At 32.3% G+C, this 14,433-nt stretch overlaps 1 long non-coding RNA gene across 1 annotated transcript; it reads right to left on the reverse strand.

Annotated features, from left to right (window-relative positions):
* Positions 1 to 913: 913 nt before the first annotated feature.
* LOC127711622 (uncharacterized) lies at positions 914 to 14,203 on the reverse strand. The gene is made up of 3 exons (XR_007986812.1): positions 14,050 to 14,203; positions 4,940 to 4,982; positions 914 to 1,872 (listed from the first exon to the last, which is right to left on the reverse strand). It is a non-coding gene; the product is annotated as an uncharacterized LOC127711622 (long non-coding RNA).
* Positions 14,204 to 14,433: the final 230 nt, after the last annotated feature.

The raw sequence follows: 14,433 nt of genomic DNA on the forward strand, positions 1-14,433 counted from the left end.
AAAGCTTATTAACGAGTATCTAGTAATGTCATAAACCTGCAGGCAAAGACGGTCAGGAGATTAAAAGGATAGTTTCCCAACAAGGATTTTACACACCTTATCCCCTTTGCAGACGATTTCCTTTTGGGTGTTTCCAAAAACGGGACTTTACTACACTTTCTGGGCACCTAAATTCTCCCAATTTTGTAAACAATGTCAGTAATTGTTATTCGTTTCTAGTTTAAATGTAACACTGTCCTTCTTTTTCAACGTTGCTTTTTTTATTTCCGTGTTTTTAACAAATCTATTTCCTCGCAGATGTTTTGATAATTATGACGTCGGCACATATGACAGCGCATACCTTGGTGAAAAGGACACAGATTTCAGAAAAGAAAGGACATAGCTACTGTATAGGGCGTCTATGACGCAATATAAAATAGGACACAAATTTCAGAAAAGAAAGCACATAGATTTGGGACGTCTATGGCGCAATATAAAATAGGACACAGATTAGAGGAAAGGACATAGATTTGAAGCGGCACATAGCTTTGAGGCCAGACATAGATTTGAGACTAACATATATTAGAGGTATCTGGGAGGTCCGATTGAAAGATCGAAATCGAAGCAAAGTGCTAAAATTTAAATCAAAATTGTCAAAGACTGAAAAGATGGTCTTCATATAAGTAAAATGAAATGTAAGCTAAACGTCAATGGAACAACAACGACACAAATTAACCAGATATACAGGAAAAGATATCAAACTGCCGCCAGCAATGAGTTGACATACGGACAAAAAAGGGATCAACGAACAGTAGACAAAGGAATTAATAGCTTAGTCAAAATCATGCCCTGGAAGAGTAAGTGCATCCTGTCGACACCAAACATGAACTAGCAGTGTTGAATGTCTATCTAAGACTAAAAATACTTTAAAAAAGAAACTGATAACATTTAATAATATGATTCAGAGTTAATAAAAGTGAAAATCTTACTGTCAAGGTGTTTACCTTCGTTATTTACATTTAGTTCTGAATATGTTTTATTAAACAAGATATCCTCAAAATTAAAGTTGTAAAAATAAAGGGACGAACAGCAAACGAATTATAGTTTCAATAGCAAAACGGTAAGAGCGCCTACAGCTGCAACACCAAGCAAGACACGCCATGTCCTCGATTCGTCTTTTTTCCTATCGTCTCTGTTGAGGTCATAATCTGGGCTACTTTTCCTTTCTTGATTTGAGGGATCCTTGATATAAGTTGATAATCTAGAATAAGACTGTTGGGGTTTATCGGAATTGGTTACCAATCCTGAATAAGGACGATTTACTTTCGTATAAGAACTTGGTGAACTTTTTGTAGATGTATTTGTGAGCCTTGGAACATTTTTTTCACTCATATTCATTCGGCTTAAAGTATGAGTATTGTTTTGAAATTGGTTTCTAACCCGTTCCATACTAAGACGACGCCATGTCTGTCCACCCGGGTTATTTCTCCTTACGCGTACACTTAATCCACCATTTGTTGTAGTTAGTTTAGATGAAACTATACACAAGTTTTGATAAACTGGAATAGAACGTAATATTCCAAGTTCTTCCGCCTTTCGGAACACCCACAACCTGCGATTGTCTGTAGTGAACAATTTATTATTGTGCATAAACACACTAATGTTTGGTATATTGTTTACCTTTATTGTTCCTTCTATAAGATCATCTAATGTTTCACCGATGTATTTATCCGAATGAACTGTTGACTTTCCAAATGTATTTGAAATGGAATCCTGACTATAATGAATATTGGAAGGCTGCAGGTACAAGCACATTTCTGTTCAACTTATGGTAATAAAAACTTGTACTTTCACTTTCGATAAACGATTTCCAAAAATTGCAATAACATATATCTAAAAATATATACACGATAGATCAATATTCTGATTGTTTCACTTTTATTTATAGAAAATTTCTGTAAATAATAAACGTAACAATATTTTTCTAAACATACCAGACTTATAATCTATTCATTTTTGTTTGTTTCGGTTAACAATGGTTTTTAAAAAAAGCTATTACATATCCTTCCTTGTCAACCGGATTCACGATGATAAAGGACCGACAAGTTGATAATTTTATATTCTTGGCGGAAAAAGGGGGGTTTTCCGCATGTTTTGCTAAATATTTATCTTTATCAATTGTAATTATTTTTGCTATTTAAAATATATAAAAAGATTCAAGTCCTTCCATTTTGTGGACTCAATCCACTCAGAATATTCCATTTTTGCAAAATTTCACTGAAATATCAAGAAATTAAAAAAAAAGACATACTAGGTCAAAGGTGCATGTTTCCCTAAATAATGAACAGAATGATTTTAAAATTTGACAAAATGTATTTTATGTCACACTTTTTAATAAAAAAAAAACATAACGGAAATCAATGTCTTCAGGCTTCTATCTGAACAAATCATTTATTTAATAAGGACTATATAGGAGTAACACACATTTATGTAAGATAAAGGAGTATAGGCTATAATGGCCTAAAATGGTCCCAGATTTACAAAATAATGAAAAGTTTAACCAAGCAGATTTTTCTCCATAAATTATTAGAATATGAGACAATGATTTAAAAAAATCTGTTTTTATCTAACAAAAATATGTTTAATGACGTCACAATGGTAAGTGCAAATGACGTCATAATCGGGAAAATAAGCAAAAATACAGAAATCGGGATGGTTTTCCTACATTATTACCACCGCACCAGGCTTGCACCAATTTGATTTTTTACAGTTTTACAGGCTCATACATTTCAAATTTCAGATAAAAAATTCTGTTTGGTGCAAGGTTGGTGCGATTGTTTATTTTATATTTTTTCATAGCCAAGCAGAGCAATAAAAAGCTGAAATTTGCCTTATAAATTAGACCTGTTCTTCTGACAAAGTTTAATTTATACATTCTTATGCCTATATGAATTTTACTTTTTCGCTTATGAATCAGTACCATGTATTTCCATTATAATTTTCGTAAGTATACCTAGTTTAACATTTAAAAATTCCAAAAGCAATGAACTACATATTTTTAGGGAGTCAACGATAACTTTGAAATTTTTCAAATACGAAATTTGAGATAGATATACAATTTAACAAAATCTGCCATTTCATTTCTTATGTTTCTGGTAATCTCAATTCAAAATTTGGTGTTCGAAATTGGACAATCTTCTCTGGTATTCTGGTATAAGGGTCGGATCCATGATTTATGAAAAGGGGGGGGGGGTTGTATTTCATTCCAGAAAACAAAATACACCGAAAAAAGATTTAAAAGATTTTTTTTTTATAATTGGTGAGAAACATGATAATTATTTTGAAAATGATGCCGCCATTATTCGAATTTGATATGTCTTTGAGTAATGGTGGTAATAATTATTGAGTACAAGTTTCCTAACATTTGATTAGGGCAAAGTAAAGAGAATGGAAACCGCAAAATTGCTGTTTTTCCACTTATAAAGGGACATTACTCCAGAACAGTGTGAGTGACGCCACCCAAATTCTAACTTGATCTGTGTTTGGTCGTAAAACGGATTGTGTATAAGTTTCAGAACAATTTGGTTGACGTACCAATGGACAAGGGTAAACTGTAATAAATCTGCGACACTTTTCACCAAAAAAACTTGAGTAAAAAGAATCGTAAGTCATACCTTGCAGTATAACTTACGATCAATTTTAATCGTAAGATTTTTTGTGAAAAGAGCCTCTGGGTCCGATCGCCCAATATCATGTTTGCTCTCATTCACTTTCGCTCCCTTTCATGTTCCCAACACACACGTTCGCACCCTGGGTCTGTTCACACCCTACACGTCTGCACCCTTTTTAAAGGTTATGTTTTGAATATTTTTTAAGCATGCTTTAGTAAGTGTATTCCTACAAAATAAAGATAATAAGTGTTTTTATTGTCTAAAAATAAATAAAGTGACATTCTAAAAATGTAAACAGGTATTGTTTTGTGAATTATTTTGACATAATGAATAATGAATATTGTCATGATGATCAAAGGCCGAATCATAAGTCTCTAAGACTTGTAAAAGAAAGGCGGAAGATACCAAACGAATATCAAACTAGTCACAATGACAACAACGAATAAAAACAAATAATATATATAAAGAATAGAGAAAAATTTAAGGAAAACAGATATAAAGGACCCAACATCCAGACCCTCTACCATGTTTGGCGTTGTTGTATATCATACTTGTCCAAATACACACGAGAATAAGGAGTCAAGCTGTTAAAAACAATAAACTTTCATGTTTTCTATTAAGAATCTTCATTGTTTATACACTAACCAAGCTAACTACTTGTATTTCACTTTACACCACTAGTTATAACAGCTATCATGATTTTAAAACACATATCAATAATACCAAATAAGATTCATAGATACAATTAAGAGTAATCATAAATGATTAACTTTTAATACTTAACCATCATATCACCCAAAAAATTATTTCATCAAAAGAAATTCATGAATTTTTATTCATGAAAATATAAAATTTTGATATATATATATATCTGAAAATACAAATATACATTTAATAATTCAACCTGTATTTGAATAAAAATAGGATGCTAACGAACCTAGGGGGCGAACGTGTGGGCTGCGAACGTATAAGGTACAAATGTGTTTTGGGACCGAACGGACGGGAAACCAACCGCAATGGCCCCTCCACCACGGCGGTCGGTCTCACTAATTGGCGACAAGAAAATGAAGAATAGCGACAAGAAGAAAACTAAGCGACTAGAAGACAAATTTAGCAACAAGACAGTTTATATACTATCAAAACAATAAATTAATAGAAAAAGTCAATTAGTTACAGCTGATTATTTGTTGTTTAATAAAGTTTCAATTCTTGTTTTATTAAGTAGCACTACAGTTTTGTAATTAGTGAAAAAAAAATTACATTATTTTTAATTTAAAATAAGTACTCACAGAATAATTTGTGTCGCAGAATAAAATTATGGTCCTTTTGAGTCTGAAATAAATAAAGATAAGATTATCTTATAATTTGGTTTGAATTTTTATATGTCAAACTTGCTGACTCTACATAAGTACTGTAATGCAAATACACTTATATTAAAAAAACATCCTTTAATGCATGTTTATATATTTATTTATTTTGAATAATTAATATTACGATTTCTTAGCGATAAATTAGTCTTCTTGTCGCTAAATTATTCTTCGCTAATTAGTAAGACCCCACAGCGGGGGGAACACTTAAAGGGACTCCACTAGCACTAGAGACAATCTGTTTATATCATCAATACCCGGTATAATTAAAAGACTATACAAGGTGAAAAATTGTAATAACAAGCAATTTCACCGAAAGGGCAATGGTAAATTTTTTTACTCCACAGATGATCTCTAGAAGTGCATTTCGTTACCATATTCTCTTGGAGAATTACTATTGTTTGTCTGTAGTTTTGTTTGTTGATATTTCAGCATTGATATAATTATATCCTTGACATTTTCCTTGGAGTTTGTTACTTTTTACAATGTACATCTTGAATTATCTTTTTGTTGCAACATACTAAAAGTTAAACATGTAAAATAGAAAACAAATTGCTGTTGCTATGGGCAAAGTTTGAAGGATGAAATTACAATGATTTTGCCAAGAAATGTGCATTACATTGTGTTAAATTTAAACAGTGTATAAATGTAAAATATACTATAAAATTGAGAATCGAAATGGGGAATATGTCAAAGAGACAACAACCCGACCAAAGAGCAGACAACAGCCGAAGGCCACCAATGGGTCTTCAATGCAGCGAGAAATTCCCGCACCCCCTAAATAAAATTGTCTACTAGTTCAGTGAAAATAGACGTCACACTGAACTCCAAAACATATAAAATAACTAAAATTAAAAAACATACAAGACTAACAAAGGCCAGAGGCTCCTGACTTGTGACAGGCGCAAAAATGCGGCGGGGTTAAACATGTTTTGTGAGATCTCAACCCTCCTCCTATACCTCTAGCCAATGTAGAATAAAGAAACACATAGCAATACGCACAGTAAAAATTCAATTTAAAAGAAGTCCGAGTCCGATGTCAGACTAGGTAACAAAAGAAACTAAGCAAAATGACAATGATACATAAATGAACAAAGGACTACTAGCAGTTACAGACATGCCAGCTCCAGACCTCAATTTAACTGATTGAAAGATTATGTCTTCATCATATGAAAATCAAGTACAATCCCTCCCGTTAGGGGTTTAGTAGATTACCATCATAAAATATATGAGAAGAACATAACCCGTATCATGCCAACAACTGGTTTTAGAATAAATGTGTTTATTTCCGATGCAAAGACCCTATGAGTGAATCAATATTAATACATAAATATGCAATCCTTAATGACTTGACAACAGTATCGTAACTATATCCTTTCCGAATAGGTCTGTTTAAAGGTTTGGTTAGATTTTGAGGTGAATGCCGACATTTTTGTGTGACTGCATGTTAAACAGGTTTGATTTCAAATATAAATAGATTTAAGCTGTATATTTAGCATATTTAATGAGTTTATCTCCACCATTTTACTAGTTCCTAGTCAACAGAATATACGAGATGGACCCAAAATGCCACCATTTTCAGAGTGTCTGTGGTATAGAGTTACAACATGACAAATTTAATGAAATTTGGAGGTGGTGCCAAAAATGGCCCTCATCGCGCCTTGTCCTATGAGTAGACAGTTTCCATTCAATTATTCCAAACAATGAAAAAAGAAACTTATATAATATATGTGCGTGTGGCGGAGGTGTTCTTGTGCATGAAAAAACATGCAAATAAATTGCATTTCTATATTAATGTTTATAAAATTTAGTTAAAATTCAAAAAATCGTTGATATACATCCGGAATTGGAGCCATGATTCTTAGCCATCCAAAAAAGTTGTATTTCCTTTCAATACCCCTACTCCATCGGATTTGTAATATCGACATATTTACGTATAACATTCATACAGCCATAATTGTAAGCCATTTTAAATGGTGTTATAAGCCTGGTATCGTTGATGAGTTTTTACCTGGGGAAAAAAATTGTTCTTTTCTGCCATGTCCTTTGTCAAATCACATTTAACCTTTTAATTTCGAAATCATCAATAAAAAGAAAACTATGTACCATTGTGTATACAAAAGTTCGACAAGTACAAGAAATATAATGATAAAAAAATCCGACCGAGGCATACTTCCAACCCACATTTTCTCGAACACTTCGGTCCTCGGCATATTCATTTAATCTTTGTCTTGAATAATTTTGCGATCCAGAATAAGATTGATAGGATCGTTTAACATTGGAATAGTCCGGTAGTGTAGAAGAAGGTTGTCTAATTTGAGTAGAATATGATTACTCTTCTGGTCTAGAATTATAAATTGTTGTTCCAGGGTCGTTATAGTTCAAACTCGTGAGGTTCAAGGATTGACTCAGTTGACGCCAAACTGATCCACCAGTAATACTTTGTACACGCACACTTGATCCCCCGTTGTATGTTGTGAACTTACTTGAATCAACCCCAGAAGTTTCATATACTGGAATTGAATTTAATATTCCAAGTTCTTCTGCTGTTCGGAATACCCAGAGTCTAAGATTGTCATGTGTAAACCACTTGCCGTTCAACCAAAACACGCTGATTCTAGGAATACTTGTAACTTTGGCTGATTGATTTATAAGTCCATCTAATGTGTCTCCAACATACATGTTACTGTGTCTTGTGGCTCTTCCAAATGTATAAGAAATTGATTCCTGGGTGTAATATATTTCCGATGGCCTCAAATACTTATAAAGGACTATTTAAAGTTCAAACGAAAAATACATTATGCAATCCGATACCCGGAATCTCTTACCAATGTACATATTACATTACAAACTGTCTTTATTTGAAAATCTAATCAGTGCGGTTAATTCAAAATCTAATTTGCAGTTCAAATCCTTGTACTTGTATTTAAACATAAACATGGTATGACATATATAGGAGAGAATAAACAAAATTGAACATATCGAATTTGCTGCACCCGATTGACAGTTCTAGATTTGCTTTCATGAAAAAAGCTTACATCCCAATTAATTTTTTGATTTGAGTGTCACTTTTGTAGACGAAACACGCGTCTGGCTTAGAAATATAAAGCCTGGTATCTTTGATGAGTGATTTTTCTCACTCGATCTCGTTATGAAACCTTTAATTAGCATAAGAGATATTCCCAAAACTTCAATAAGAACCTAGTGTCTGACAATAAAAAAAAAACTATTATGATTCAAACAACAAAAGGGCAAGAGTAACAACAACTGCAACACCAAGCAACACAAGCCATGTACTCGATTCTTCCTCGCTGTTATGATTACTTTTGTATCCATAATCTGAACTTGTTTTCCTTTTTTCAAATAAAGGATCGTTAAAATAATTTGATGGACTAGAATACGATTGTTTGGAATTCTCGAAATTGTTTGCAAATTCTGAATAAGGACGAATATCATTCAAAGACATAAAATAATTGTATGAACCATCGTCATATTTATGTCTAAAAATATTGTGTTCCCGCATATCACATGTGTCAGTCGACCTGTTTGAAAAATGAGATTCAGTATAGTTTTGATACGGGTTTGTATACCCTTCCCCACTTAGACGACGCCATGTCTGTCCACCTGGGTTATTTCTCCTTACGCGGACAGTTAATCCATCATCTGTTGTAGTTAATTTAGTTAAATCTATACATAGATTTAGAGAAACTGGAATAGAACGTAATATTCCAAGTTCTTCTGCTTTTCGGAACACCCACAATCTGCGATTGTCTGTAGTGAACCATTTGTTATTGTGTATAAATACACTAATGTTTGGTATATTGTTAACCTTTACTGTTCCATTTATAAGATCATCTAATGTTTCACCGATATATTTATCCGAATGAACTGTTGACTTTCCAAATGTATTCGAAATGGAATCCTGACTATAATGAATATCGGAAGGCTTCAGACACAGTAGTTTGCCCATTGCTGTTCAATATCTGGTAAAAACAACTTGTACTGCTCGTGTTGATCTTTCATACACTTTCGAAATACGATTTCTAATAATCCAATCTCAGAGATGTCGTGACCTTGAATAAAAAGTTTTTGGATATTTACTTGGCTAATTATTAAGTAAAAAATAATGATGCACCTTTTTGATATTCATATTGTCCAACAGATGGACCAATAAAAATTCGAATAAGCAATTAGTTATCGTCCATTTGATCCCCAGGATCTGAAGAGCGTTTGCTGAAGACCGCGTTTGATTCTGGAATTTAAACTTTAGGGATTTTAACTGATCCTCCTAAGGGCTAAGGTTTTGTGTCTCAAGTAAAGCAAGAAAAAACGATTGCCATTAACATTGCAACTACAAATTAATTTGAAAAACGGAAGAAAAAATAAAAAAAAAAACTCATTGATAAACACTCAGGGTCTACTTCAAAAATAATACAAGATGGTCTTGGGTTATAGTTCTAGCTGCAGAAGAAAATGCATTAAAAATTTTGTATTTATTGTACAGTTTTCCCCTTTATTTGTCTTTGTGCTATGATGCTATTCGCACGCAAACGGTTTTTACAGTTTTGTTTCCACTTTGTGTACCGTTATATTTATATTTTACTTTATTTGTAATTTATCGCGAAAGATTATAGTACCGTATGTATATAGTAACTATATATAGTATATACTATCAACTACAAAAACTTTTTTTTTATGCCTCTTTGTCAAATTCACTATCAAATGCAACAAATACAACAACTCTTTTGTTGTCGTCTTTGTTAGATTTATTTATATGTTTGTTTGAATGATTTGGTCTGTTGTGTTGTATGTCTGTGATGTATGTTGACACAGTTGTAGCTGCCAGGCCCCAATTATTGTCACATTAACCTATTTTGCCTGTTTGGGTTGTTTACATAATTTTGTCAACATAACGGAACTATAAACAACTGTCATACAAGAGGAAATTTTAGTTTGCTAAAAAAGTATTTAGGAATATAACAGTTGTTTTTGACTCATTCCGATGTTGGATAACGTTTGATTTTGTCAGTTTTTATGGACTTCCCCTTTTTTAATTTACCTTGAAGTTCAGTATTTTTGCTACCATTTTTTAAGAAAGAAGTAAAATAACAAAATTACCGAACTTCATCGGAAATTCAAAACGGAAAGTCCTTAATTAAAGTGCAAAACAAAAAACACATCAAACAAATGGAAAACAACTGTCATAAACCTGACTTGGTACAGGCATTTCCTTATGTAGAAAATGGTGAATTAAACCTGGTTTTATAGCTATCTAAACCTCTCACATGTATGACAGTCGCATATAATTCCATTATATTGACATCAACTCGTGAGCAAAACAAACAGACATAATAGGGGAAAATGTCAAAAATTGGGGTACAGCAGTCAACATTGTAATATAATCTTAATCACTATAAAAACAAATAACTATTTCAACAAAGAAAACCATATTGGAATATAGGCACTCTATAGACAAAGTACATATTAAGCAAAAATGAAAGACAAGAATACAAAATTGACCATAGCACAATAACACAATGGGAGGTCGTATAAGTTCAAAGCCACACCAAAAGTATATTATCAAATATGGACTAAACAGTAAAGGTTAAAAATGTACAAGGACAAATAAAAGGACCACTATAACACGTTATTAAGATGATAAACAATGTCAGTTCCTAGAATCTATACTTCAAGACCATCATGTATTATTTGTGAAGTTGATACGGAATATACATCAACAAGGACTTGGTATCTTCCAATGAACTTTTTTTTAAAAAGGACGAGACGTTCTTTGACATAACCTTGCATGGCTCATCAACTTTCTGTTAAGACACTGGTGACGTTTTATAAAGTCTGAGTAGCAGTTGCAAGATCTTCAATACCGAATGAGTTGGGAAATGTATATCCCATATGCAGGTGAAGTTGGTATATTGCTGCTAAGGTGGGGGAAATTTATAATTTCGAAATTTAAATCGTCTCGTTTGTCATAGATTCTGGTCCTGAGATGACCTCTTATGTCAAATTGGAGGCATAAGTCTAAAAATGAGGCAGAGGAAGCCGTGTCTGTTGTTTCTTTAATTTCTAGTTCTGGATGATATATTAATGGAACCCAATCAGAACATTTTGGATTGTTAATGGAAAGAACATCATCAATGTATCTGAATGGGAAATTGAATGATCTAGCTTCTTTAATTTTCTTGTTTTTGACAAGTGTCTGAAGGAACTCCAACTCATATGAAAATAAGAAGAGGTCGCCAAGGTGAGGCCAACAGTTCGTTCCCATTGGAAAAAGTTCAACAAGTATGTTGTCAATAAGAAACTACAGCATACTGATCAATTGGTCTTCTGTGTAGCATGTTTTACCTTTTTGTTCACTATTAACAAAATATGCCGTATGGTATCCCAAATCAATAAATTTATAGCGTATGCTACCATTTTTATATTGAAAAGCATTATGGATTATTTGTTCTAAACGATTTTTCAATTCCTCATGGGGAATTGTGGTATACAGGGTTGAAAAATCAAAAGCTTTGAAAGAATTAATTTCAGAGAAAGATCGAGATTTAAAATTATCAAGAAGTTCTCTAGAGTTTTTGGAATCCACATATGGTTAATACCACTACGCGAGTAAACAGTTCATGGTATTTCTGAAGACCCTCTTTTACTGCTGACATAATTTTTGTCAATCTAAAGGACAAATCCTTCGTAGAACATGCAGATGAGCCGGCAATGTTTGTACGGAATTTTGTGAAGCTTAGGTATCAAATACAAACTAGGTAAGTTCTCAGATTTGCTGTTCAATGTTAACACGAGGTTCATTTTAGATTTTTGTAGCACGGAATGTTGTAGACTGTGGATTCTAGGTTTTTTTCGCGGGAACTAGTTGTCGTGAATTGCGGAAATCTTGCATTTTCGTGGATATTTGTTTCGTGGTTCTAAATGCATGCATTGATATAAAAAATTTGTAGTTCTTTGAACATTTAAATTCGTGGTTCCCCTGTACCTACGAAATCCACGAAAATTGATATCCAACGAATAATAATGAACAGTATTCATTCATTTATCTATTTTATGAGAAGGGTTACTTACTCTAAATGAAAGTAAATATCATTTTGAGGCGATGTGTATTCTATGTGCAAGTAAATATCCCTGAAGGTGTGTTTATATATAAAGGTGCATAAAAGAAAGGAACGGGTATATATTTAATTGTGCACGTGTATCACTGAAAAATAAACACACCGTATTTATTGTTTTATGTGTATGTCATATAGTTCATTAACGTTTATCCGTTATAGCTCGTGAAAAATAATGCATTGCATTATATTAAATTGTTGTTGGTTGGCAATGAGTTACCACACTATTTGATTACAATATTAGTTATCATTTGAGTAATTTGAAATTGTGTTTCAGTGTGTTGATGATAGATACGAACGTAAATGAATATAATGTTTAAGGTTTTTTTATATATTTTTTTAATATATAGTTGACAACTATGTCTTTTCCTACAGAACTTATACATCATGCCAAAATGGCTTCATGCAAAATTGTATTTAAATCTATATTTATAGGGGTCTGGATGGAGTTTACAGAATAGAGAATGGCATATATCGATAATAAATAGCAAACAAATTAAAGAGTAGAGAATAATGTGGTGCAAAAGTATAAAGAATGATTGTGTGAAATAAAAGAATTAGGTAATACAGTACTGATTACAGAAATGAATGACGTACAGAATAGATAAATCATATGTAACAAAAAACGTCAATGGTAAAATCATTTTCACGGGAAATTGAGCGTTATTTTAAAAAACGATAAAGAAAATGCATTAAAAATCAAAGGATACAGAAATTAAGGATCCCATCTGGACCCTTATATAAAGATTCAATAAGAATACAGGTACAAAATACAAACAAAAAAATTTGAAAAAGACTCGAAACTGCCTTTTTTTTGTAACAATAAATTAATGAAACACATTAAACTAGGAAAAAAGTCCGACCAGCGTTTTCCCAATTGGATTTTTACAGTGAAGTCAAATACTTTTTGAAAAATTATATTGAAAGTATTTGAAAGTATTTAAAAATCTACCATCTCTAACACAAAATATGGCCAATTTTATATTTTATGGTGTTCTTTGATTCAGTTTGACAGTTATTTACTATTTACCTTCTTACTATGTCATACATGAAGCATGAAGAAAGAAATTCTGAGGTGAATTGGAAATATTTTGAGATTGTACACTGTCTACACTAGGTACTTAAGCAACGAAAATCAAATGTTTGTAATTGTAGTCTAGGAACGTATAATATTATTACCTTCATGGTTGATATATGTTGTCCGGGTTTTACCTGCCAGAGACAATGATACATTAAACACCCAAGACAAGAAGGCCCCAGCAGCGTACTTTTCGAAAAATTGGTGTCCAAATATTTTAATATATCTTTATTTGAGAATGCACGAAACGAGAGGATGGGTCTTTAATTGGCATTACGATTCCCTCAAGTTTATCTCGATCAATTGTTTTACACTTATTCTACAGCACTTAGGAATCTGAAACTGACTTCTTTACTCTGAGTCAGAATAATAAGTCTGGGAACAGAAATATGTCTCCCGTTAAGTTTGATTACCTCATGAGAAAGAGTTCCATATCATGGCATTCCCCCAGAATAAACTGTAATATGTTCATTTAGAATGGTGGGAGTGTCATATGGATCTATTGCCCAAAGTTTTATAAAGACAGAAAAATATCTGTCGAATTTAGGATTGTGTTTGTTTGGCATGTTTTTGATGTCTTTTCTACTCATTTTGCAGATGTCAAAATGTCCATGAAACACTGGTCTTGTCTGAACCTCAAAGTCAACACAAAAATTCAATCATGTGAAATTAAATTTGTTAGAAAAAAGTTCTTGAAAATGTAATTTTGTAAAGTGATAGCAAAAGAGACAGCAGATCTCTGATATAGCTTCTATTTATAATTTATTAAATATTGATTATATTTTGAGCAAAATATTCATATAATATAGCAAACAACTTACCTGATTGTTGTTTGGTTTTATCGAATATGCCGAATCAAAATAGAAACATACAGCTTTGCACTTAAGATAAGAATTTCAAGGACGCAAAACGTATAAATATCTCAAAATAGTCATAATCTAAGCGTACAAATGCAACGCATCAAACTGTGCAAATTAAAACATGATACAATGGACGCTTAGTTATTTCAAAATATAATCAATCTAAAAGATAACATCAAAAAGTCTGATATACAAACTGTTCTAAAAACAGATGAAAATTTACCTCTCGTTGCCAAACATCTTTTGTAATAACAACATGAGCAAATTATGTAATGTTTATCAGTAACGATAACAAAAAAATTACGACCATTTTCATTGACTATCTCAAAGATATGACTTTTTTCA

This window comes from Mytilus californianus, unplaced genomic scaffold (genome assembly GCF_021869535.1).
Source record: "Mytilus californianus isolate M0D057914Y unplaced genomic scaffold, xbMytCali1.0.p SCAF_8, whole genome shotgun sequence".
Taxonomy (NCBI): domain Eukaryota; kingdom Metazoa; phylum Mollusca; class Bivalvia; order Mytilida; family Mytilidae; genus Mytilus; species Mytilus californianus.